The sequence below is a fragment of the Schistocerca piceifrons genome, unplaced genomic scaffold (genome assembly GCF_021461385.2).
Source record: "Schistocerca piceifrons isolate TAMUIC-IGC-003096 unplaced genomic scaffold, iqSchPice1.1 HiC_scaffold_624, whole genome shotgun sequence".
NCBI classification, from domain to species: Eukaryota; Metazoa; Arthropoda; class Insecta; order Orthoptera; family Acrididae; genus Schistocerca; species Schistocerca piceifrons.
Genome location: NW_025728866.1, coordinates 1 through 20,740, shown reverse-complemented (window position 1 = coordinate 20,740; position 20,740 = coordinate 1). Strand labels below are relative to the sequence as shown.

General features: G+C 55.1%; 47 non-coding genes across 47 annotated transcripts; 38 read left to right on the top strand and 9 right to left on the bottom strand.

Annotated features, from left to right (window-relative positions):
• Positions 1–183: 183 nt before the first annotated feature.
• Trnae-uuc lies at positions 184–255 on the top strand. Its single transcript has one exon. It is a non-coding gene; the product is annotated as a tRNA-Glu (tRNA).
• A 198-nt stretch (positions 256–453) lies between these two features.
• Trnai-aau lies at positions 454–527 on the top strand. The gene has a single exon. It is a non-coding gene; the product is annotated as a tRNA-Ile (tRNA).
• A 593-nt stretch (positions 528–1,120) lies between these two features.
• Trnag-ucc lies at positions 1,121–1,192 on the bottom strand. Its single transcript has one exon. It is a non-coding gene; the product is annotated as a tRNA-Gly (tRNA).
• Positions 1,193–1,539: 347 nt separating this feature from the next.
• On the top strand, positions 1,540–1,610 carry Trnag-gcc. The gene has a single exon. It is a non-coding gene; the product is annotated as a tRNA-Gly (tRNA).
• Positions 1,611–1,991: 381 nt separating this feature from the next.
• Trnam-cau lies at positions 1,992–2,064 on the top strand. Its single transcript has one exon. It is a non-coding gene; the product is annotated as a tRNA-Met (tRNA).
• A 303-nt stretch (positions 2,065–2,367) lies between these two features.
• Trnae-uuc lies at positions 2,368–2,439 on the top strand. The gene has a single exon. It is a non-coding gene; the product is annotated as a tRNA-Glu (tRNA).
• Positions 2,440–2,637: 198 nt separating this feature from the next.
• Positions 2,638–2,711, top strand: Trnai-aau. The gene has a single exon. It is a non-coding gene; the product is annotated as a tRNA-Ile (tRNA).
• A 593-nt stretch (positions 2,712–3,304) lies between these two features.
• Trnag-ucc lies at positions 3,305–3,376 on the bottom strand. The gene has a single exon. It is a non-coding gene; the product is annotated as a tRNA-Gly (tRNA).
• Positions 3,377–3,723: 347 nt separating this feature from the next.
• Positions 3,724–3,794, top strand: Trnag-gcc. The gene has a single exon. It is a non-coding gene; the product is annotated as a tRNA-Gly (tRNA).
• A 381-nt stretch (positions 3,795–4,175) lies between these two features.
• On the top strand, positions 4,176–4,248 carry Trnam-cau. Its single transcript has one exon. It is a non-coding gene; the product is annotated as a tRNA-Met (tRNA).
• A 303-nt stretch (positions 4,249–4,551) lies between these two features.
• On the top strand, positions 4,552–4,623 carry Trnae-uuc. Its single transcript has one exon. It is a non-coding gene; the product is annotated as a tRNA-Glu (tRNA).
• A 198-nt stretch (positions 4,624–4,821) lies between these two features.
• On the top strand, positions 4,822–4,895 carry Trnai-aau. Its single transcript has one exon. It is a non-coding gene; the product is annotated as a tRNA-Ile (tRNA).
• A 593-nt stretch (positions 4,896–5,488) lies between these two features.
• Trnag-ucc lies at positions 5,489–5,560 on the bottom strand. The gene has a single exon. It is a non-coding gene; the product is annotated as a tRNA-Gly (tRNA).
• Positions 5,561–5,907: 347 nt separating this feature from the next.
• Trnag-gcc lies at positions 5,908–5,978 on the top strand. Its single transcript has one exon. It is a non-coding gene; the product is annotated as a tRNA-Gly (tRNA).
• Positions 5,979–6,359: 381 nt separating this feature from the next.
• On the top strand, positions 6,360–6,432 carry Trnam-cau. The gene has a single exon. It is a non-coding gene; the product is annotated as a tRNA-Met (tRNA).
• Positions 6,433–6,735: 303 nt separating this feature from the next.
• Trnae-uuc lies at positions 6,736–6,807 on the top strand. Its single transcript has one exon. It is a non-coding gene; the product is annotated as a tRNA-Glu (tRNA).
• Positions 6,808–7,005: 198 nt separating this feature from the next.
• Positions 7,006–7,079, top strand: Trnai-aau. Its single transcript has one exon. It is a non-coding gene; the product is annotated as a tRNA-Ile (tRNA).
• A 593-nt stretch (positions 7,080–7,672) lies between these two features.
• Positions 7,673–7,744, bottom strand: Trnag-ucc. The gene has a single exon. It is a non-coding gene; the product is annotated as a tRNA-Gly (tRNA).
• A 347-nt stretch (positions 7,745–8,091) lies between these two features.
• Trnag-gcc lies at positions 8,092–8,162 on the top strand. Its single transcript has one exon. It is a non-coding gene; the product is annotated as a tRNA-Gly (tRNA).
• A 381-nt stretch (positions 8,163–8,543) lies between these two features.
• Trnam-cau lies at positions 8,544–8,616 on the top strand. The gene has a single exon. It is a non-coding gene; the product is annotated as a tRNA-Met (tRNA).
• Positions 8,617–8,919: 303 nt separating this feature from the next.
• Positions 8,920–8,991, top strand: Trnae-uuc. Its single transcript has one exon. It is a non-coding gene; the product is annotated as a tRNA-Glu (tRNA).
• A 198-nt stretch (positions 8,992–9,189) lies between these two features.
• On the top strand, positions 9,190–9,263 carry Trnai-aau. The gene has a single exon. It is a non-coding gene; the product is annotated as a tRNA-Ile (tRNA).
• A 593-nt stretch (positions 9,264–9,856) lies between these two features.
• Positions 9,857–9,928, bottom strand: Trnag-ucc. The gene has a single exon. It is a non-coding gene; the product is annotated as a tRNA-Gly (tRNA).
• A 347-nt stretch (positions 9,929–10,275) lies between these two features.
• Positions 10,276–10,346, top strand: Trnag-gcc. Its single transcript has one exon. It is a non-coding gene; the product is annotated as a tRNA-Gly (tRNA).
• A 381-nt stretch (positions 10,347–10,727) lies between these two features.
• On the top strand, positions 10,728–10,800 carry Trnam-cau. The gene has a single exon. It is a non-coding gene; the product is annotated as a tRNA-Met (tRNA).
• Positions 10,801–11,103: 303 nt separating this feature from the next.
• Trnae-uuc lies at positions 11,104–11,175 on the top strand. Its single transcript has one exon. It is a non-coding gene; the product is annotated as a tRNA-Glu (tRNA).
• Positions 11,176–11,373: 198 nt separating this feature from the next.
• Positions 11,374–11,447, top strand: Trnai-aau. The gene has a single exon. It is a non-coding gene; the product is annotated as a tRNA-Ile (tRNA).
• Positions 11,448–12,040: 593 nt separating this feature from the next.
• Positions 12,041–12,112, bottom strand: Trnag-ucc. The gene has a single exon. It is a non-coding gene; the product is annotated as a tRNA-Gly (tRNA).
• Positions 12,113–12,459: 347 nt separating this feature from the next.
• Trnag-gcc lies at positions 12,460–12,530 on the top strand. Its single transcript has one exon. It is a non-coding gene; the product is annotated as a tRNA-Gly (tRNA).
• A 381-nt stretch (positions 12,531–12,911) lies between these two features.
• Trnam-cau lies at positions 12,912–12,984 on the top strand. Its single transcript has one exon. It is a non-coding gene; the product is annotated as a tRNA-Met (tRNA).
• A 303-nt stretch (positions 12,985–13,287) lies between these two features.
• On the top strand, positions 13,288–13,359 carry Trnae-uuc. The gene has a single exon. It is a non-coding gene; the product is annotated as a tRNA-Glu (tRNA).
• Positions 13,360–13,557: 198 nt separating this feature from the next.
• Positions 13,558–13,631, top strand: Trnai-aau. The gene has a single exon. It is a non-coding gene; the product is annotated as a tRNA-Ile (tRNA).
• A 593-nt stretch (positions 13,632–14,224) lies between these two features.
• Trnag-ucc lies at positions 14,225–14,296 on the bottom strand. Its single transcript has one exon. It is a non-coding gene; the product is annotated as a tRNA-Gly (tRNA).
• A 347-nt stretch (positions 14,297–14,643) lies between these two features.
• On the top strand, positions 14,644–14,714 carry Trnag-gcc. Its single transcript has one exon. It is a non-coding gene; the product is annotated as a tRNA-Gly (tRNA).
• A 381-nt stretch (positions 14,715–15,095) lies between these two features.
• Positions 15,096–15,168, top strand: Trnam-cau. Its single transcript has one exon. It is a non-coding gene; the product is annotated as a tRNA-Met (tRNA).
• A 303-nt stretch (positions 15,169–15,471) lies between these two features.
• Trnae-uuc lies at positions 15,472–15,543 on the top strand. The gene has a single exon. It is a non-coding gene; the product is annotated as a tRNA-Glu (tRNA).
• A 198-nt stretch (positions 15,544–15,741) lies between these two features.
• Positions 15,742–15,815, top strand: Trnai-aau. Its single transcript has one exon. It is a non-coding gene; the product is annotated as a tRNA-Ile (tRNA).
• Positions 15,816–16,408: 593 nt separating this feature from the next.
• Trnag-ucc lies at positions 16,409–16,480 on the bottom strand. The gene has a single exon. It is a non-coding gene; the product is annotated as a tRNA-Gly (tRNA).
• Positions 16,481–16,827: 347 nt separating this feature from the next.
• On the top strand, positions 16,828–16,898 carry Trnag-gcc. Its single transcript has one exon. It is a non-coding gene; the product is annotated as a tRNA-Gly (tRNA).
• A 381-nt stretch (positions 16,899–17,279) lies between these two features.
• Trnam-cau lies at positions 17,280–17,352 on the top strand. Its single transcript has one exon. It is a non-coding gene; the product is annotated as a tRNA-Met (tRNA).
• Positions 17,353–17,655: 303 nt separating this feature from the next.
• Positions 17,656–17,727, top strand: Trnae-uuc. The gene has a single exon. It is a non-coding gene; the product is annotated as a tRNA-Glu (tRNA).
• Positions 17,728–17,925: 198 nt separating this feature from the next.
• Positions 17,926–17,999, top strand: Trnai-aau. The gene has a single exon. It is a non-coding gene; the product is annotated as a tRNA-Ile (tRNA).
• Positions 18,000–18,592: 593 nt separating this feature from the next.
• On the bottom strand, positions 18,593–18,664 carry Trnag-ucc. The gene has a single exon. It is a non-coding gene; the product is annotated as a tRNA-Gly (tRNA).
• Positions 18,665–19,011: 347 nt separating this feature from the next.
• Positions 19,012–19,082, top strand: Trnag-gcc. Its single transcript has one exon. It is a non-coding gene; the product is annotated as a tRNA-Gly (tRNA).
• A 381-nt stretch (positions 19,083–19,463) lies between these two features.
• On the top strand, positions 19,464–19,536 carry Trnam-cau. Its single transcript has one exon. It is a non-coding gene; the product is annotated as a tRNA-Met (tRNA).
• Positions 19,537–19,839: 303 nt separating this feature from the next.
• Positions 19,840–19,911, top strand: Trnae-uuc. Its single transcript has one exon. It is a non-coding gene; the product is annotated as a tRNA-Glu (tRNA).
• Positions 19,912–20,108: 197 nt separating this feature from the next.
• Trnai-aau lies at positions 20,109–20,182 on the top strand. The gene has a single exon. It is a non-coding gene; the product is annotated as a tRNA-Ile (tRNA).
• The last annotated feature ends 558 nt before the right edge of the window (positions 20,183–20,740 follow it).

Below are 20,740 nucleotides of genomic sequence, written 5' to 3'. Positions count from 1 at the left end.
GCTTCCCTTTTCCTCTTCTCCCAGCAGAGCATGAAGCCAAAAGCATTGCTCTGCGACGTTTGAGGTGCGCGCCTTGCCAGTCAGTATGTGCACAGATGCTCGCAAAGAGAGGGGGGCGCCGACGCGGCACTCGACACGAAATGCGACAAGCGACCGTACGAACGGTCGAACGAAACGGCCACATCCGGTGTGGTCTAGTGGCTAGGATACCTGGCTTTCACCCAGGAGGCCCGGGTTCGATTCCCGGTACCGGAACGGAATTTTTTCCACACGAATCGTGACAAGTTTGAGCTGTCCGAGCGGCCGTTTCCCGTCCTGCTCGCAATATAGCTACTGTTTCGTGACCGTCAGCAGAATATAGACTAGGGAAGCAGACACACGACGACCATAGAAATGGTGTGCGGCTTCATGCCACCTGTTTCCAGCGTAGGGCTGAGCAACTGCATCTGCCGAGGCCCGTTAGCTCAGTTGGTTAGAGCGTCGTGCTAATAACGCGAAGGTCGTGGGTTCGATCCCCCCACGGGCCACTACTCTTTTCCTACTACGAAAAGGCGGCGCCGATTTCAGCTGGCGAGTGTGGTGACCAAAAGATCATCACCCTGCGTGGAAGTTGATAGAGGATCCGAACCCGACTCGTCGGGGAGCGCTACAGCATTCACTCGGCAATGGCCATAATATCTTGAATACACTGGTTCTCAACCGATAAAGAGAAAATGAAAGAAAATGTCCGATTGCCGATGCGTAACAACTTTGGCCCTTGTCAGTACTTGGGCGGGTGAGCGCATGGGAACACAGGGCGCTATTGGCACTTTTACTTCCTATTTTTGTTTCTCCTTTCTTTTCGGAGCTACAGCCCGATTCGGTCAGGGAGACGCCACCGTGAAATGAAGGGGGCGTGCTGTGTGTCCATCGCCTCGCCTCTCCTTACCTCTCTCAGTCGTTTCTCGTGCTTGTCGTTTTGATATAGGCCGATTTGAGAGCGTCAGCTCTCGCGTCAGCCGAGCAAAGTCGAGACAAGTCGAGACACACTAAGGGCTGGTATGCAGCGAGTAAGAGGGCGAAAAAACAATAATTTAAGAGCGCGTGGCAAAAGTACTCATACGCGAAATTAAAAGCCTGCTGCGGTGGCCGGGAATCGAACCCGGATCAACTGCTTGGAACGCAACTATGCTGACCATTACACCACCACCGCACAAGCGAGCGCCGCGCGTCCGCGCTGTGTCGGCTTCCCGCCAGTCGGCAGCGGCCGAAGGTGATCGTACCTGGCAGGCGCATTTCGAGGCAGGCTAGGGGAGCACATCCAGACGCATTCGGACAGCGTATCCGCGCACATTTCGCATCCTTTGGCAAGAGTTGGGCGCCGGCAACGCAAGAGTACGCAGAGGACCGCGTTCTGGCGGCATTTTTAAGCAGAGCAGTGCAGTGCAGGATTCAGCGTCTGCAGCATCTTTTCCACAGAATGCTACGGCGCTTGACGGCAGTCCCACTTTCCCTTGAGACATCTGCTCGGCAAGCAGCGTCAAGTTACCGCTGGCCCGAGCATCGGTGGTTCAGTGGTAGAATGCTCGCCTGCCACGCGGGCGGCCCGGGTTCGATTCCCGGCCGATGCATCATTTTGCTTTTCCCGCGATAATGCTGCCGCGTGGCTTGAGCGCTTGAGATGCACGATCCACAAGAATGTGTAGCTGGATTTCCCTTGAGAAGGACCGAGAACGCAGCACTCGCGGGTCCCCACTAGGACGCTCGCATCATGTTCTACAGACTAGCGTCGGCCTGGCCTCACAAGTTGCTGGGTCCGGGTGCCTCCGAGGCACTGAACTTCAACGACAAGGAGTGCTGCCTATCGTTGCAACAGCTGCAGCAGCACCGCAATCAACTGGGCCGGCAGTGCACGTGTAGCAACAGAACACGTTATCCAGGAAGTACAGTGTCTCTACGTCTAATATTGGGTAAGGTGTTTACCCAGTTTCCAGGACAAGCGGTGCACCCGTGCCTCGGTAGCGCAGTAGGCAGCGCGTAAGTCTCATAATCTTAAGGTCGTGAGTTCGATCCTCACCCGGGGCATTTAATTTTCTGTGACATGGTGGTGCTGTTGCTAGGGCGCCAACGTATTTCTTGTTTGTTATCCACAGCGTTTCAACGCTTCAGCGGGAAAATGTTTACTTCCTGTTATTGCTACTTACAGCTTCCCTTTTCCTCTTCTCCCAGCAGAGCATGAAGCCAAAAGCATTGCTCTGCGACGTTTGAGGTGCGCGCCTTGCCAGTCAGTATGTGCACAGATGCTCGCAAAGAGAGGGGGGCGCCGACGCGGCACTCGACACGAAATGCGACAAGCGACCGTACGAACGGTCGAACGAAACGGCCACATCCGGTGTGGTCTAGTGGCTAGGATACCTGGCTTTCACCCAGGAGGCCCGGGTTCGATTCCCGGTACCGGAACGGAATTTTTTCCACACGAATCGTGACAAGTTTGAGCTGTCCGAGCGGCCGTTTCCCGTCCTGCTCGCAATATAGCTACTGTTTCGTGACCGTCAGCAGAATATAGACTAGGGAAGCAGACACACGACGACCATAGAAATGGTGTGCGGCTTCATGCCACCTGTTTCCAGCGTAGGGCTGAGCAACTGCATCTGCCGAGGCCCGTTAGCTCAGTTGGTTAGAGCGTCGTGCTAATAACGCGAAGGTCGTGGGTTCGATCCCCCCACGGGCCACCACTCTTTTCCTACTACGAAAAGGCGGCGCCGATTTCAGCTGGCGAGTGTGGTGACCAAAAGATCATCACCCTGCGTGGAAGTTGATAGAGGATCCGAACCCGACTCGTCGGGGAGCGCTACAGCATTCACTCGGCAATGGCCATAATATCTTGAATACACTGGTTCTCAACCGATAAAGAGAAAATGAAAGAAAATGTCCGATTGCCGATGCGTAACAACTTTGGCCCTTGTCAGTACTTGGGCGGGTGAGCGCATGGGAACACAGGGCGCTATTGGCACTTTTACTTCCTATTTTTGTTTCTCCTTTCTTTTCGGAGCTACAGCCCGATTCGGTCAGGGAGACGCCACCGTGAAATGAAGGGGGCGTGCTGTGTGTCCATCGCCTCGCCTCTCCTTACCTCTCTCAGTCGTTTCTCGTGCTTGTCGTTTTGATATAGGCCGATTTGAGAGCGTCAGCTCTCGCGTCAGCCGAGCAAAGTCGAGACAAGTCGAGACACACTAAGGGCTGGTATGCAGCGAGTAAGAGGGCGAAAAAACAATAATTTAAGAGCGCGTGGCAAAAGTACTCATACGCGAAATTAAAAGCCTGCTGCGGTGGCCGGGAATCGAACCCGGATCAACTGCTTGGAACGCAACTATGCTGACCATTACACCACCACCGCACAAGCGAGCGCCGCGCGTCCGCGCTGTGTCGGCTTCCCGCCAGTCGGCAGCGGCCGAAGGTGATCGTACCTGGCAGGCGCATTTCGAGGCAGGCTAGGGGAGCACATCCAGACGCATTCGGACAGCGTATCCGCGCACATTTCGCATCCTTTGGCAAGAGTTGGGCGCCGGCAACGCAAGAGTACGCAGAGGACCGCGTTCTGGCGGCATTTTTAAGCAGAGCAGTGCAGTGCAGGATTCAGCGTCTGCAGCATCTTTTCCACAGAATGCTACGGCGCTTGACGGCAGTCCCACTTTCCCTTGAGACATCTGCTCGGCAAGCAGCGTCAAGTTACCGCTGGCCCGAGCATCGGTGGTTCAGTGGTAGAATGCTCGCCTGCCACGCGGGCGGCCCGGGTTCGATTCCCGGCCGATGCATCATTTTGCTTTTCCCGCGATAATGCTGCCGCGTGGCTTGAGCGCTTGAGATGCACGATCCACAAGAATGTGTAGCTGGATTTCCCTTGAGAAGGACCGAGAACGCAGCACTCGCGGGTCCCCACTAGGACGCTCGCATCATGTTCTACAGACTAGCGTCGGCCTGGCCTCACAAGTTGCTGGGTCCGGGTGCCTCCGAGGCACTGAACTTCAACGACAAGGAGTGCTGCCTATCGTTGCAACAGCTGCAGCAGCACCGCAATCAACTGGGCCGGCAGTGCACGTGTAGCAACAGAACACGTTATCCAGGAAGTACAGTGTCTCTACGTCTAATATTGGGTAAGGTGTTTACCCAGTTTCCAGGACAAGCGGTGCACCCGTGCCTCGGTAGCGCAGTAGGCAGCGCGTAAGTCTCATAATCTTAAGGTCGTGAGTTCGATCCTCACCCGGGGCATTTAATTTTCTGTGACACGGTGGTGCTGTTGCTAGGGCGCCAACGTATTTCTTGTTTGTTATCCACAGCGTTTCAACGCTTCAGCGGGAAAATGTTTACTTCCTGTTATTGCTACTTACAGCTTCCCTTTTCCTCTTCTCCCAGCAGAGCATGAAGCCAAAAGCATTGCTCTGCGACGTTTGAGGTGCGCGCCTTGCCAGTCAGTATGTGCACAGATGCTCGCAAAGAGAGGGGGGCGCCGACGCGGCACTCGACACGAAATGCGACAAGCGACCGTACGAACGGTCGAACGAAACGGCCACATCCGGTGTGGTCTAGTGGCTAGGATACCTGGCTTTCACCCAGGAGGCCCGGGTTCGATTCCCGGTACCGGAACGGAATTTTTTCCACACGAATCGTGACAAGTTTGAGCTGTCCGAGCGGCCGTTTCCCGTCCTGCTCGCAATATAGCTACTGTTTCGTGACCGTCAGCAGAATATAGACTAGGGAAGCAGACACACGACGACCATAGAAATGGTGTGCGGCTTCATGCCACCTGTTTCCAGCGTAGGGCTGAGCAACTGCATCTGCCGAGGCCCGTTAGCTCAGTTGGTTAGAGCGTCGTGCTAATAACGCGAAGGTCGTGGGTTCGATCCCCCCACGGGCCACCACTCTTTTCCTACTACGAAAAGGCGGCGCCGATTTCAGCTGGCGAGTGTGGTGACCAAAAGATCATCACCCTGCGTGGAAGTTGATAGAGGATCCGAACCCGACTCGTCGGGGAGCGCTACAGCATTCACTCGGCAATGGCCATAATATCTTGAATACACTGGTTCTCAACCGATAAAGAGAAAATGAAAGAAAATGTCCGATTGCCGATGCGTAACAACTTTGGCCCTTGTCAGTACTTGGGCGGGTGAGCGCATGGGAACACAGGGCGCTATTGGCACTTTTACTTCCTATTTTTGTTTCTCCTTTCTTTTCGGAGCTACAGCCCGATTCGGTCAGGGAGACGCCACCGTGAAATGAAGGGGGCGTGCTGTGTGTCCATCGCCTCGCCTCTCCTTACCTCTCTCAGTCGTTTCTCGTGCTTGTCGTTTTGATATAGGCCGATTTGAGAGCGTCAGCTCTCGCGTCAGCCGAGCAAAGTCGAGACAAGTCGAGACACACTAAGGGCTGGTATGCAGCGAGTAAGAGGGCGAAAAAACAATAATTTAAGAGCGCGTGGCAAAAGTACTCATACGCGAAATTAAAAGCCTGCTGCGGTGGCCGGGAATCGAACCCGGATCAACTGCTTGGAACGCAACTATGCTGACCATTACACCACCACCGCACAAGCGAGCGCCGCGCGTCCGCGCTGTGTCGGCTTCCCGCCAGTCGGCAGCGGCCGAAGGTGATCGTACCTGGCAGGCGCATTTCGAGGCAGGCTAGGGGAGCACATCCAGACGCATTCGGACAGCGTATCCGCGCACATTTCGCATCCTTTGGCAAGAGTTGGGCGCCGGCAACGCAAGAGTACGCAGAGGACCGCGTTCTGGCGGCATTTTTAAGCAGAGCAGTGCAGTGCAGGATTCAGCGTCTGCAGCATCTTTTCCACAGAATGCTACGGCGCTTGACGGCAGTCCCACTTTCCCTTGAGACATCTGCTCGGCAAGCAGCGTCAAGTTACCGCTGGCCCGAGCATCGGTGGTTCAGTGGTAGAATGCTCGCCTGCCACGCGGGCGGCCCGGGTTCGATTCCCGGCCGATGCATCATTTTGCTTTTCCCGCGATAATGCTGCCGCGTGGCTTGAGCGCTTGAGATGCACGATCCACAAGAATGTGTAGCTGGATTTCCCTTGAGAAGGACCGAGAACGCAGCACTCGCGGGTCCCCACTAGGACGCTCGCATCATGTTCTACAGACTAGCGTCGGCCTGGCCTCACAAGTTGCTGGGTCCGGGTGCCTCCGAGGCACTGAACTTCAACGACAAGGAGTGCTGCCTATCGTTGCAACAGCTGCAGCAGCACCGCAATCAACTGGGCCGGCAGTGCACGTGTAGCAACAGAACACGTTATCCAGGAAGTACAGTGTCTCTACGTCTAATATTGGGTAAGGTGTTTACCCAGTTTCCAGGAGAAGCGGTGCACCCGTGCCTCGGTAGCGCAGTAGGCAGCGCGTAAGTCTCATAATCTTAAGGTCGTGAGTTCGATCCTCACCCGGGGCATTTAATTTTCTGTGACACGGTGGTGCTGTTGCTAGGGCGCCAACGTATTTCTTGTTTGTTATCCACAGCGTTTCAACGCTTCAGCGGGAAAATGTTTACTTCCTGTTATTGCTACTTACAGCTTCCCTTTTCCTCTTCTCCCAGCAGAGCATGAAGCCAAAAGCATTGCTCTGCGACGTTTGAGGTGCGCGCCTTGCCAGTCAGTATGTGCACAGATGCTCGCAAAGAGAGGGGGGCGCCGACGCGGCACTCGACACGAAATGCGACAAGCGACCGTACGAACGGTCGAACGAAACGGCCACATCCGGTGTGGTCTAGTGGCTAGGATACCTGGCTTTCACCCAGGAGGCCCGGGTTCGATTCCCGGTACCGGAACGGAATTTTTTCCACACGAATCGTGACAAGTTTGAGCTGTCCGAGCGGCCGTTTCCCGTCCTGCTCGCAATATAGCTACTGTTTCGTGACCGTCAGCAGAATATAGACTAGGGAAGCAGACACACGACGACCATAGAAATGGTGTGCGGCTTCATGCCACCTGTTTCCAGCGTAGGGCTGAGCAACTGCATCTGCCGAGGCCCGTTAGCTCAGTTGGTTAGAGCGTCGTGCTAATAACGCGAAGGTCGTGGGTTCGATCCCCCCACGGGCCACCACTCTTTTCCTACTACGAAAAGGCGGCGCCGATTTCAGCTGGCGAGTGTGGTGACCAAAAGATCATCACCCTGCGTGGAAGTTGATAGAGGATCCGAACCCGACTCGTCGGGGAGCGCTACAGCATTCACTCGGCAATGGCCATAATATCTTGAATACACTGGTTCTCAACCGATAAAGAGAAAATGAAAGAAAATGTCCGATTGCCGATGCGTAACAACTTTGGCCCTTGTCAGTACTTGGGCGGGTGAGCGCATGGGAACACAGGGCGCTATTGGCACTTTTACTTCCTATTTTTGTTTCTCCTTTCTTTTCGGAGCTACAGCCCGATTCGGTCAGGGAGACGCCACCGTGAAATGAAGGGGGCGTGCTGTGTGTCCATCGCCTCGCCTCTCCTTACCTCTCTCAGTCGTTTCTCGTGCTTGTCGTTTTGATATAGGCCGATTTGAGAGCGTCAGCTCTCGCGTCAGCCGAGCAAAGTCGAGACAAGTCGAGACACACTAAGGGCTGGTATGCAGCGAGTAAGAGGGCGAAAAAACAATAATTTAAGAGCGCGTGGCAAAAGTACTCATACGCGAAATTAAAAGCCTGCTGCGGTGGCCGGGAATCGAACCCGGATCAACTGCTTGGAACGCAACTATGCTGACCATTACACCACCACCGCACAAGCGAGCGCCGCGCGTCCGCGCTGTGTCGGCTTCCCGCCAGTCGGCAGCGGCCGAAGGTGATCGTACCTGGCAGGCGCATTTCGAGGCAGGCTAGGGGAGCACATCCAGACGCATTCGGACAGCGTATCCGCGCACATTTCGCATCCTTTGGCAAGAGTTGGGCGCCGGCAACGCAAGAGTACGCAGAGGACCGCGTTCTGGCGGCATTTTTAAGCAGAGCAGTGCAGTGCAGGATTCAGCGTCTGCAGCATCTTTTCCACAGAATGCTACGGCGCTTGACGGCAGTCCCACTTTCCCTTGAGACATCTGCTCGGCAAGCAGCGTCAAGTTACCGCTGGCCCGAGCATCGGTGGTTCAGTGGTAGAATGCTCGCCTGCCACGCGGGCGGCCCGGGTTCGATTCCCGGCCGATGCATCATTTTGCTTTTCCCGCGATAATGCTGCCGCGTGGCTTGAGCGCTTGAGATGCACGATCCACAAGAATGTGTAGCTGGATTTCCCTTGAGAAGGACCGAGAACGCAGCACTCGCGGGTCCCCACTAGGACGCTCGCATCATGTTCTACAGACTAGCGTCGGCCTGGCCTCACAAGTTGCTGGGTCCGGGTGCCTCCGAGGCACTGAACTTCAACGACAAGGAGTGCTGCCTATCGTTGCAACAGCTGCAGCAGCACCGCAATCAACTGGGCCGGCAGTGCACGTGTAGCAACAGAACACGTTATCCAGGAAGTACAGTGTCTCTACGTCTAATATTGGGTAAGGTGTTTACCCAGTTTCCAGGACAAGCGGTGCACCCGTGCCTCGGTAGCGCAGTAGGCAGCGCGTAAGTCTCATAATCTTAAGGTCGTGAGTTCGATCCTCACCCGGGGCATTTAATTTTCTGTGACACGGTGGTGCTGTTGCTAGGGCGCCAACGTATTTCTTGTTTGTTATCCACAGCGTTTCAACGCTTCAGCGGGAAAATGTTTACTTCCTGTTATTGCTACTTACAGCTTCCCTTTTCCTCTTCTCCCAGCAGAGCATGAAGCCAAAAGCATTGCTCTGCGACGTTTGAGGTGCGCGCCTTGCCAGTCAGTATGTGCACAGATGCTCGCAAAGAGAGGGGGGCGCCGACGCGGCACTCGACACGAAATGCGACAAGCGACCGTACGAACGGTCGAACGAAACGGCCACATCCGGTGTGGTCTAGTGGCTAGGATACCTGGCTTTCACCCAGGAGGCCCGGGTTCGATTCCCGGTACCGGAACGGAATTTTTTCCACACGAATCGTGACAAGTTTGAGCTGTCCGAGCGGCCGTTTCCCGTCCTGCTCGCAATATAGCTACTGTTTCGTGACCGTCAGCAGAATATAGACTAGGGAAGCAGACACACGACGACCATAGAAATGGTGTGCGGCTTCATGCCACCTGTTTCCAGCGTAGGGCTGAGCAACTGCATCTGCCGAGGCCCGTTAGCTCAGTTGGTTAGAGCGTCGTGCTAATAACGCGAAGGTCGTGGGTTCGATCCCCCCACGGGCCACCACTCTTTTCCTACTACGAAAAGGCGGCGCCGATTTCAGCTGGCGAGTGTGGTGACCAAAAGATCATCACCCTGCGTGGAAGTTGATAGAGGATCCGAACCCGACTCGTCGGGGAGCGCTACAGCATTCACTCGGCAATGGCCATAATATCTTGAATACACTGGTTCTCAACCGATAAAGAGAAAATGAAAGAAAATGTCCGATTGCCGATGCGTAACAACTTTGGCCCTTGTCAGTACTTGGGCGGGTGAGCGCATGGGAACACAGGGCGCTATTGGCACTTTTACTTCCTATTTTTGTTTCTCCTTTCTTTTCGGAGCTACAGCCCGATTCGGTCAGGGAGACGCCACCGTGAAATGAAGGGGGCGTGCTGTGTGTCCATCGCCTCGCCTCTCCTTACCTCTCTCAGTCGTTTCTCGTGCTTGTCGTTTTGATATAGGCCGATTTGAGAGCGTCAGCTCTCGCGTCAGCCGAGCAAAGTCGAGACAAGTCGAGACACACTAAGGGCTGGTATGCAGCGAGTAAGAGGGCGAAAAAACAATAATTTAAGAGCGCGTGGCAAAAGTACTCATACGCGAAATTAAAAGCCTGCTGCGGTGGCCGGGAATCGAACCCGGATCAACTGCTTGGAACGCAACTATGCTGACCATTACACCACCACCGCACAAGCGAGCGCCGCGCGTCCGCGCTGTGTCGGCTTCCCGCCAGTCGGCAGCGGCCGAAGGTGATCGTACCTGGCAGGCGCATTTCGAGGCAGGCTAGGGGAGCACATCCAGACGCATTCGGACAGCGTATCCGCGCACATTTCGCATCCTTTGGCAAGAGTTGGGCGCCGGCAACGCAAGAGTACGCAGAGGACCGCGTTCTGGCGGCATTTTTAAGCAGAGCAGTGCAGTGCAGGATTCAGCGTCTGCAGCATCTTTTCCACAGAATGCTACGGCGCTTGACGGCAGTCCCACTTTCCCTTGAGACATCTGCTCGGCAAGCAGCGTCAAGTTACCGCTGGCCCGAGCATCGGTGGTTCAGTGGTAGAATGCTCGCCTGCCACGCGGGCGGCCCGGGTTCGATTCCCGGCCGATGCATCATTTTGCTTTTCCCGCGATAATGCTGCCGCGTGGCTTGAGCGCTTGAGATGCACGATCCACAAGAATGTGTAGCTGGATTTCCCTTGAGAAGGACCGAGAACGCAGCACTCGCGGGTCCCCACTAGGACGCTCGCATCATGTTCTACAGACTAGCGTCGGCCTGGCCTCACAAGTTGCTGGGTCCGGGTGCCTCCGAGGCACTGAACTTCAACGACAAGGAGTGCTGCCTATCGTTGCAACAGCTGCAGCAGCACCGCAATCAACTGGGCCGGCAGTGCACGTGTAGCAACAGAACACGTTATCCAGGAAGTACAGTGTCTCTACGTCTAATATTGGGTAAGGTGTTTACCCAGTTTCCAGGACAAGCGGTGCACCCGTGCCTCGGTAGCGCAGTAGGCAGCGCGTAAGTCTCATAATCTTAAGGTCGTGAGTTCGATCCTCACCCGGGGCATTTAATTTTCTGTGACACGGTGGTGCTGTTGCTAGGGCGCCAACGTATTTCTTGTTTGTTATCCACAGCGTTTCAACGCTTCAGCGGGAAAATGTTTACTTCCTGTTATTGCTACTTACAGCTTCCCTTTTCCTCTTCTCCCAGCAGAGCATGAAGCCAAAAGCATTGCTCTGCGACGTTTGAGGTGCGCGCCTTGCCAGTCAGTATGTGCACAGATGCTCGCAAAGAGAGGGGGGCGCCGACGCGGCACTCGACACGAAATGCGACAAGCGACCGTACGAACGGTCGAACGAAACGGCCACATCCGGTGTGGTCTAGTGGCTAGGATACCTGGCTTTCACCCAGGAGGCCCGGGTTCGATTCCCGGTACCGGAACGGAATTTTTTCCACACGAATCGTGACAAGTTTGAGCTGTCCGAGCGGCCGTTTCCCGTCCTGCTCGCAATATAGCTACTGTTTCGTGACCGTCAGCAGAATATAGACTAGGGAAGCAGACACACGACGACCATAGAAATGGTGTGCGGCTTCATGCCACCTGTTTCCAGCGTAGGGCTGAGCAACTGCATCTGCCGAGGCCCGTTAGCTCAGTTGGTTAGAGCGTCGTGCTAATAACGCGAAGGTCGTGGGTTCGATCCCCCCACGGGCCACCACTCTTTTCCTACTACGAAAAGGCGGCGCCGATTTCAGCTGGCGAGTGTGGTGACCAAAAGATCATCACCCTGCGTGGAAGTTGATAGAGGATCCGAACCCGACTCGTCGGGGAGCGCTACAGCATTCACTCGGCAATGGCCATAATATCTTGAATACACTGGTTCTCAACCGATAAAGAGAAAATGAAAGAAAATGTCCGATTGCCGATGCGTAACAACTTTGGCCCTTGTCAGTACTTGGGCGGGTGAGCGCATGGGAACACAGGGCGCTATTGGCACTTTTACTTCCTATTTTTGTTTCTCCTTTCTTTTCGGAGCTACAGCCCGATTCGGTCAGGGAGACGCCACCGTGAAATGAAGGGGGCGTGCTGTGTGTCCATCGCCTCGCCTCTCCTTACCTCTCTCAGTCGTTTCTCGTGCTTGTCGTTTTGATATAGGCCGATTTGAGAGCGTCAGCTCTCGCGTCAGCCGAGCAAAGTCGAGACAAGTCGAGACACACTAAGGGCTGGTATGCAGCGAGTAAGAGGGCGAAAAAACAATAATTTAAGAGCGCGTGGCAAAAGTACTCATACGCGAAATTAAAAGCCTGCTGCGGTGGCCGGGAATCGAACCCGGATCAACTGCTTGGAACGCAACTATGCTGACCATTACACCACCACCGCACAAGCGAGCGCCGCGCGTCCGCGCTGTGTCGGCTTCCCGCCAGTCGGCAGCGGCCGAAGGTGATCGTACCTGGCAGGCGCATTTCGAGGCAGGCTAGGGGAGCACATCCAGACGCATTCGGACAGCGTATCCGCGCACATTTCGCATCCTTTGGCAAGAGTTGGGCGCCGGCAACGCAAGAGTACGCAGAGGACCGCGTTCTGGCGGCATTTTTAAGCAGAGCAGTGCAGTGCAGGATTCAGCGTCTGCAGCATCTTTTCCACAGAATGCTACGGCGCTTGACGGCAGTCCCACTTTCCCTTGAGACATCTGCTCGGCAAGCAGCGTCAAGTTACCGCTGGCCCGAGCATCGGTGGTTCAGTGGTAGAATGCTCGCCTGCCACGCGGGCGGCCCGGGTTCGATTCCCGGCCGATGCATCATTTTGCTTTTCCCGCGATAATGCTGCCGCGTGGCTTGAGCGCTTGAGATGCACGATCCACAAGAATGTGTAGCTGGATTTCCCTTGAGAAGGACCGAGAACGCAGCACTCGCGGGTCCCCACTAGGACGCTCGCATCATGTTCTACAGACTAGCGTCGGCCTGGCCTCACAAGTTGCTGGGTCCGGGTGCCTCCGAGGCACTGAACTTCAACGACAAGGAGTGCTGCCTATCGTTGCAACAGCTGCAGCAGCACCGCAATCAACTGGGCCGGCAGTGCACGTGTAGCAACAGAACACGTTATCCAGGAAGTACAGTGTCTCTACGTCTAATATTGGGTAAGGTGTTTACCCAGTTTCCAGGAGAAGCGGTGCACCCGTGCCTCGGTAGCGCAGTAGGCAGCGCGTAAGTCTCATAATCTTAAGGTCGTGAGTTCGATCCTCACCCGGGGCATTTAATTTTCTGTGACACGGTGGTGCTGTTGCTAGGGCGCCAACGTATTTCTTGTTTGTTATCCACAGCGTTTCAACGCTTCAGCGGGAAAATGTTTACTTCCTGTTATTGCTACTTACAGCTTCCCTTTTCCTCTTCTCCCAGCAGAGCATGAAGCCAAAAGCATTGCTCTGCGACGTTTGAGGTGCGCGCCTTGCCAGTCAGTATGTGCACAGATGCTCGCAAAGAGAGGGGGGCGCCGACGCGGCACTCGACACGAAATGCGACAAGCGACCGTACGAACGGTCGAACGAAACGGCCACATCCGGTGTGGTCTAGTGGCTAGGATACCTGGCTTTCACCCAGGAGGCCCGGGTTCGATTCCCGGTACCGGAACGGAATTTTTTCCACACGAATCGTGACAAGTTTGAGCTGTCCGAGCGGCCGTTTCCCGTCCTGCTCGCAATATAGCTACTGTTTCGTGACCGTCAGCAGAATATAGACTAGGGAAGCAGACACACGACGACCATAGAAATGGTGTGCGGCTTCATGCCACCTGTTTCCAGCGTAGGGCTGAGCAACTGCATCTGCCGAGGCCCGTTAGCTCAGTTGGTTAGAGCGTCGTGCTAATAACGCGAAGGTCGTGGGTTCGATCCCCCCACGGGCCACCACTCTTTTCCTACTACGAAAAGGCGGCGCCGATTTCAGCTGGCGAGTGTGGTGACCAAAAGATCATCACCCTGCGTGGAAGTTGATAGAGGATCCGAACCCGACTCGTCGGGGAGCGCTACAGCATTCACTCGGCAATGGCCATAATATCTTGAATACACTGGTTCTCAACCGATAAAGAGAAAATGAAAGAAAATGTCCGATTGCCGATGCGTAACAACTTTGGCCCTTGTCAGTACTTGGGCGGGTGAGCGCATGGGAACACAGGGCGCTATTGGCACTTTTACTTCCTATTTTTGTTTCTCCTTTCTTTTCGGAGCTACAGCCCGATTCGGTCAGGGAGACGCCACCGTGAAATGAAGGGGGCGTGCTGTGTGTCCATCGCCTCGCCTCTCCTTACCTCTCTCAGTCGTTTCTCGTGCTTGTCGTTTTGATATAGGCCGATTTGAGAGCGTCAGCTCTCGCGTCAGCCGAGCAAAGTCGAGACAAGTCGAGACACACTAAGGGCTGGTATGCAGCGAGTAAGAGGGCGAAAAAACAATAATTTAAGAGCGCGTGGCAAAAGAACTCATACGCGAAATTAAAAGCCTGCTGCGGTGGCCGGGAATCGAACCCGGATCAACTGCTTGGAACGCAACTATGCTGACCATTACACCACCACCGCACAAGCGAGCGCCGCGCGTCCGCGCTGTGTCGGCTTCCCGCCAGTCGGCAGCGGCCGAAGGTGATCGTACCTGGCAGGCGCATTTCGAGGCAGGCTAGGGGAGCACATCCAGACGCATTCGGACAGCGTATCCGCGCACATTTCGCATCCTTTGGCAAGAGTTGGGCGCCGGCAACGCAAGAGTACGCAGAGTACCGCGTTCTGGCGGCATTTTTAAGCAGAGCAGTGCAGTGCAGGATTCAGCGTCTGCAGCATCTTTTCCACAGAATGCTACGGCGCTTGACGGCAGTCCCACTTTCCCTTGAGACATCTGCTCGGCAAGCAGCGTCAAGTTACCGCTGGCCCGAGCATCGGTGGTTCAGTGGTAGAATGCTCGCCTGCCACGCGGGCGGCCCGGGTTCGATTCCCGGCCGATGCATCATTTTGCTTTTCCCGCGATAATGCTGCCGCGTGGCTTGAGCGCTTGAGATGCACGATCCACAAGAATGTGTAGCTGGATTTCCCTTGAGAAGGACCGAGAACGCAGCACTCGCGGGTCCCCACTAGGACGCTCGCATCATGTTCTACAGACTAGCGTCGGCCTGGCCTCACAAGTTGCTGGGTCCGGGTGCCTCCGAGGCACTGAACTTCAACGACAAGGAGTGCTGCCTATCGTTGCAACAGCTGCAGCAGCACCGCAATCAACTGGGCCGGCAGTGCACGTGTAGCAACAGAACACGTTATCCAGGAAGTACAGTGTCTCTACGTCTAATATTGGGTAAGGTGTTTACCCAGTTTCCAGGACAAGCGGTGCACCCGTGCCTCGGTAGCGCAGTAGGCAGCGCGTAAGTCTCATAATCTTAAGGTCGTGAGTTCGATCCTCACCCGGGGCATTTAATTTTCTGTGACACGGTGGTGCTGTTGCTAGGGCGCCAACGTATTTCTTGTTTGTTATCCACAGCGTTTCAACGCTTCAGCGGGAAAATGTTTACTTCCTGTTATTGCTACTTACAGCTTCCCTTTTCCTCTTCTCCCAGCAGAGCATGAAGCCAAAAGCATTGCTCTGCGACGTTTGAGGTGCGCGCCTTGCCAGTCAGTATGTGCACAGATGCTCGCAAAGAGAGGGGGGCGCCGACGCGGCACTCGACACGAAATGCGACAAGCGACCGTACGAACGGTCGAACGAAACGGCCACATCCGGTGTGGTCTAGTGGCTAGGATACCTGGCTTTCACCCAGGAGGCCCGGGTTCGATTCCCGGTACCGGAACGGAATTTTTTCCACACGAATCGTGACAAGTTTGAGCTGTCCGAGCGGCCGTTTCCCGTCCTGCTCGCAATATAGCTACTGTTTCGTGACCGTCAGCAGAATATAGACTAGGGAAGCAGACACACGACGACCATAGAAATGGTGTGCGGCTTCATGCCACCTGTTTCCAGCGTAGGGCTGAGCAACTGCATCTGCCGAGGCCCGTTAGCTCAGTTGGTTAGAGCGTCGTGCTAATAACGCGAAGGTCGTGGGTTCGATCCCCCCACGGGCCACCACTCTTTTCCTACTACGAAAAGGCGGCGCCGATTTCAGCTGGCGAGTGTGGTGACCAAAAGATCATCACCCTGCGTGGAAGTTGATAGAGGATCCGAACCCGACTCGTCGGGGAGCGCTACAGCATTCACTCGGCAATGGCCATAATATCTTGAATACACTGGTTCTCAACCGATAAAGAGAAAATGAAAGAAAATGTCCGATTGCCGATGCGTAACAACTTTGGCCCTTGTCAGTACTTGGGCGGGTGAGCGCATGGGAACACAGGGCGCTATTGGCACTTTTACTTCCTATTTTTGTTTCTCCTTTCTTTTCGGAGCTACAGCCCGATTCGGTCAGGGAGACGCCACCGTGAAATGAAGGGGGCGTGCTGTGTGTCCATCGCCTCGCCTCTCCTTACCTCTCTCAGTCGTTTCTCGTGCTTGTCGTTTTGATATAGGCCGATTTGAGAGCGTCAGCTCTCGCGTCAGCCGAGCAAAGTCGAGACAAGTCGAGACACACTAAGGGCTGGTATGCAGCGAGTAAGAGGGCGAAAAAACAATAATTTAAGAGCGCGTGGCAAAAGTACTCATACGCGAAATTAAAAGCCTGCTGCGGTGGCCGGGAATCGAACCCGGATCAACTGCTTGGAACGCAACTATGCTGACCATTACACCACCACCGCACAAGCGAGCGCCGCGCGTCCGCGCTGTGTCGGCTTCCCGCCAGTCGGCAGCGGCCGAAGGTGATCGTACCTGGCAGGCGCATTTCGAGGCAGGCTAGGGGAGCACATCCAGACGCATTCGGACAGCGTATCCGCGCACATTTCGCATCCTTTGGCAAGAGTTGGGCGCCGGCAACGCAAGAGTACGCAGAGGACCGCGTTCTGGCGGCATTTTTAAGCAGAGCAGTGCAGTGCAGGATTCAGCGTCTGCAGCATCTTTTCCACAGAATGCTACGGCGCTTGACGGCAGTCCCACTTTCCCTTGAGACATCTGCTCGGCAAGCAGCGTCAAGTTACCGCTGGCCCGAGCATCGGTGGTTCAGTGGTAGAATGCTCGCCTGCCACGCGGGCGGCCCGGGTTCGATTCCCGGCCGATGCATCATTTTGCTTTTCCCGCGATAATGCTGCCGCGTGGCTTGAGCGCTTGAGATGCACGATCCACAAGAATGTGTAGCTGGATTTCCCTTGAGAAGGACCGAGAACGCAGCACTCGCGGGTCCCCACTAGGACGCTCGCATCATGTTCTACAGACTAGCGTCGGCCTGGCCTCACAAGTTGCTGGGTCCGGGTGCCTCCGAGGCACTGAACTTCAACGACAAGGAGTGCTGCCTATCGTTGCAACAGCTGCAGCAGCACCGCAATCAACTGGGCCGGCAGTGCACGTGTAGCAACAGAACACGTTATCCAGGAAGTACAGTGTCTCTACGTCTAATATTGGGTAAGGTGTTTACCCAGTTTCCAGGACAAGCGGTGCACCCGTGCCTCGGTAGCGCAGTAGGCAGCGCGTAAGTCTCATAATCTTAAGGTCGTGAGTTCGATCCTCACCCGGGGCATTTAATTTTCTGTGACACGGTGGTGCTGTTGCTAGGGCGCCAACGTATTTCTTGTTTGTTATCCACAGCGTTTCAACGCTTCAGCGGGAAAATGTTTACTTCCTGTTATTGCTACTTACAGCTTCCCTTTTCCTCTTCTCCCAGCAGAGCATGAAGCCAAAAGCATTGCTCTGCGACGTTTGAGGTGCGCGCCTTGCCAGTCAGTATGTGCACAGATGCTCGCAAAGAGAGGGGGGCGCCGACGCGGCACTCGACACGAAATGCGACAAGCGACCGTACGAACGGTCGAACGAAACGGCCACATCCGGTGTGGTCTAGTGGCTAGGATACCTGGCTTTCACCCAGGAGGCCCGGGTTCGATTCCCGGTACCGGAACGGAATTTTTTCCACACGAATCGTGACAAGTTTGAGCTGTCCGAGCGGCCGTTTCCCGTCCTGCTCGCAATATAGCTACTGTTTCGTGACCGTCAGCAGAATATAGACTAGGGAAGCAGACACACGACGACCATAGAAATGGTGTGCGGCTTCATGCCACCTGTTTCCAGCGTAGGGCTGAGCAACTGCATCTGCCGAGGCCCGTTAGCTCAGTTGGTTAGAGCGTCGTGCTAATAACGCGAAGGTCGTGGGTTCGATCCCCCCACGGGCCACCACTCTTTTCCTACTACGAAAAGGCGGCGCCGATTTCAGCTGGCGAGTGTGGTGACCAAAAGATCATCACCCTGCGTGGAAGTTGATAGAGGATCCGAACCCGACTCGTCGGGGAGCGCTACAGCATTCACTCGGCAATGGCCATAATATCTTGAATACACTGGTTCTCAACCGATAAAGAGAAAATGAAAGAAAATGTCCGATTGCCGATGCGTAACAACTTTGGCCCTTGTCAGTACTTGGGCGGGTGAGCGCATGGGAACACAGGGCGCTATTGGCACTTTTACTTCCTATTTTTGTTTCTCCTTTCTTTTCGGAGCTACAGCCCGATTCGGTCAGGGAGACGCCACCGTGAAATGAAGGGGGCGTGCTGTGTGTCCATCGCCTCGCCTCTCCTTACCTCTCTCAGTCGTTTCTCGTGCTTGTCGTTTTGATATAGGCCGATTTGAGAGCGTCAGCTCTCGCGTCAGCCGAGCAAAGTCGAGACAAGTCGAGACACACTAAGGGCTGGTATGCAGCGAGTAAGAGGGCGAAAAAACAATAATTTAAGAGCGCGTGGCAAAAGTACTCATACGCGAAATTAAAAGCCTGCTGCGGTGGCCGGGAATCGAACCCGGATCAACTGCTTGGAACGCAACTATGCTGACCATTACACCACCACCGCACAAGCGAGCGCCGCGCGTCCGCGCTGTGTCGGCTTCCCGCCAGTCGGCAGCGGCCGAAGGTGATCGTACCTGGCAGGCGCATTTCGAGGCAGGCTAGGGGAGCACATCCAGACGCATTCGGACAGCGTATCCGCGCACATTTCGCATCCTTTGGCAAGAGTTGGGCGCCGGCAACGCAAGAGTACGCAGAGGACCGCGTTCTGGCGGCATTTTTAAGCAGAGCAGTGCAGTGCAGGATTCAGCGTCTGCAGCATCTTTTCCACAGAATGCTACGGCGCTTGACGGCAGTCCCACTTTCCCTTGAGACATCTGCTCGGCAAGCAGCGTCAAGTTACCGCTGGCCCGAGCATCGGTGGTTCAGTGGTAGAATGCTCGCCTGCCACGCGGGCGGCCCGGGTTCGATTCCCGGCCGATGCATCATTTTGCTTTTCCCGCGATAATGCTGCCGCGTGGCTTGAGCGCTTGAGATGCACGATCCACAAGAATGTGTAGCTGGATTTCCCTTGAGAAGGACCGAGAACGCAGCACTCGCGGGTCCCCACTAGGACGCTCGCATCATGTTCTACAGACTAGCGTCGGCCTGGCCTCACAAGTTGCTGGGTCCGGGTGCCTCCGAGGCACTGAACTTCAACGACAAGGAGTGCTGCCTATCGTTGCAACAGCTGCAGCAGCACCGCAATCAACTGGGCCGGCAGTGCACGTGTAGCAACAGAACACGTTATCCAGGAAGTACAGTGTCTCTACGTCTAATATTGGGTAAGGTGTTTACCCAGTTTCCAGGACAAGCGGTGCACCCGTGCCTCGGTAGCGCAGTAGGCAGCGCGTAAGTCTCATAATCTTAAGGTCGTGAGTTCGATCCTCACCCGGGGCATTTAATTTTCTGTGACACGGTGGTGCTGTTGCTAGGGCGCCAACGTATTTCTTGTTTGTTATCCACAGCGTTTCAACGCTTCAGCGGGAAAATGTTTACTTCCTGTTATTGCTACTTACAGCTTCCCTTTTCCTCTTCTCCCAGCAGAGCATGAAGCCAAAAGCATTGCTCTGCGACGTTTGAGGTGCGCGCCTTGCCAGTCAGTATGTGCACAGATGCTCGCAAAGAGAGGGGGGCGCCGACGCGGCACTCGACACGAAATGCGACAAGCGACCGTACGAACGGTCGAACGAAACGGCCACATCCGGTGTGGTCTAGTGGCTAGGATACCTGGCTTTCACCCAGGAGGCCCGGGTTCGATTCCCGGTACCGGAACGGAATTTTTTCCACACGAATCGTGACAAGTTTGAGCTGTCCGAGCGGCCGTTTCCCGTCCTGCTCGCAATATAGCTACTGTTTCGTGACCGTCAGCAGAATATAGACTAGGAAGCAGACACACGACGACCATAGAAATGGTGTGCGGCTTCATGCCACCTGTTTCCAGCGTAGGGCTGAGCAACTGCATCTGCCGAGGCCCGTTAGCTCAGTTGGTTAGAGCGTCGTGCTAATAACGCGAAGGTCGTGGGTTCGATCCCCCCACGGGCCACCACTCTTTTCCTACTACGAAAAGGCGGCGCCGATTTCAGCTGGCGAGTGTGGTGACCAAAAGATCATCACCCTGCGTGGAAGTTGATAGAGGATCCGAACCCGACTCGTCGGGGAGCGCTACAGCATTCACTCGGCAATGGCCATAATATCTTGAATACACTGGTTCTCAACCGATAAAGAGAAAATGAAAGAAAATGTCCGATTGCCGATGCGTAACAACTTTGGCCCTTGTCAGTACTTGGGCGGGTGAGCGCATGGGAACACAGGGCGCTATTGGCACTTTTACTTCCTATTTTTGTTTCTCCTTTCTTTTCGGAGCTACAGCCCGATTCGGTCAGGGAGACGCCACCGTGAAATGAAGGGGGGCGTGCTGTGTGTCCATCGCCTCGCCTCTCCTTACCTCTCTCAGTCGTTTCTCGTGCTTGTCGTTTTGATATAGGCCGATTGAGAGCGTCAGCTCTCGCGTCAGCCGAGCAAAGTCGAGACAAGTCGAGACACACTAAGGGCTGGTATGCAGCGAGTAAGAGGGCGAAAAAACAATAATTTAAGAGCGCGT